The following is a 1,219-nucleotide window of genomic DNA, read 5'->3' as shown; positions in this document are numbered from 1 at the left end:
ATTTCTACTGACCAACCTTGAGCAAATGACAAATAGTCAAGGCATGAGCCAGACAGGAGTAGGGGAGAAAGGTCCATGGACTGCTTATCCTTCAATTAAAGAAAATACCATCCTCATTCCTAGGCCATGAGGCAGTGTGATTTCTTTGTATTCAACCTTGTGTGACGCCTCATATCTGGGAAAATGTGTGAGGAGTGAGGCATGTGTCCTCTCTGTGTTTGTTGCTAATTAATAGACAGTGTTCTGCAATTATGGGTCACGTGTGATGACACAGCGTTTGGAATTATTTCACTCTGCATTTATTGGGATTTTAGCTAATATTAGTGCAAGTGTTATGGTTCCTTTGACCACTGGTGACACTCTTAGGTCATTCATTGTGGGGTCTTCTTAGGTTTATGGTTTGCTTGCACCTGGCTCACAATGGTCGATTGTGCTCTTCTAGACTTTAATTAGACTGGGAGTATTCTTCCTGTCCTGGAAATTATTATCTTGTGCATTCTCTTTAATGGTCGGACCCGCCCTAATTTCTCAGTAATCTTGGCTCTGATTACCAGCTGCTGCCTAGGCTCTGCACAGATCAGTATTTCTGTGATTTCAGCGCTTTGAGTTCCCATGAAGGTTTGAGTCCTTTTGTTTAATTAGAAGGGTGTTGTGGCTTCCATTTTGGAAAAGATGACTGCTCATTACTGTTGCGTTTCTATGCTAGTGAGCTATATTCGTGTGTCATTCGTGTGTCATTTATTCAGCTTATACATTGCTTATCTTAGTGTTCTTCATGTCCATTATCTAGTTTTTGTGTTCTTCATGTTGAGTGCACATTTGCTTCATGTCTAATTCATGCACATGTATTGTCACAACGTTAGCTTGATTTGACTTGTGCCATCTTCAGCTTAAAATGGGTCCATCTCCTGCTTTACTTGCCTGGGATAAGGGCAGTACGGTTGTCTTAGTGGCTAATGCTTCTCACCTATGCAGTGGCATATTCATCTGCCTCTGTCTCTCAACACAGTAATCCATAGAGAAGGCAGCCATCTGGCAATATGCAATGAAGCCAACCATCTGGCAACCCACAGTAAGCCAACCATCTGACTATTGAATCACTGTTGATGCTCACTGGCACGTCAAAATAGGAACAAAGTCCTCAATAAGAACCTTCACTACAGCCTGAGTGTTAGCTTTCTGGTTTGGATACGCCGGCATCCATTTTGAAAACATGCCT

The sequence above is a fragment of the Ambystoma mexicanum genome, chromosome 7q (assembly GCF_040938575.1).
Source record: "Ambystoma mexicanum isolate Mex_15411 chromosome 7q, UKY_AmexF1_1, whole genome shotgun sequence".
NCBI classification, from domain to species: domain Eukaryota; kingdom Metazoa; phylum Chordata; class Amphibia; order Caudata; family Ambystomatidae; genus Ambystoma; species Ambystoma mexicanum.
Note: the sequence above shows the minus strand (reverse complement) of the source record.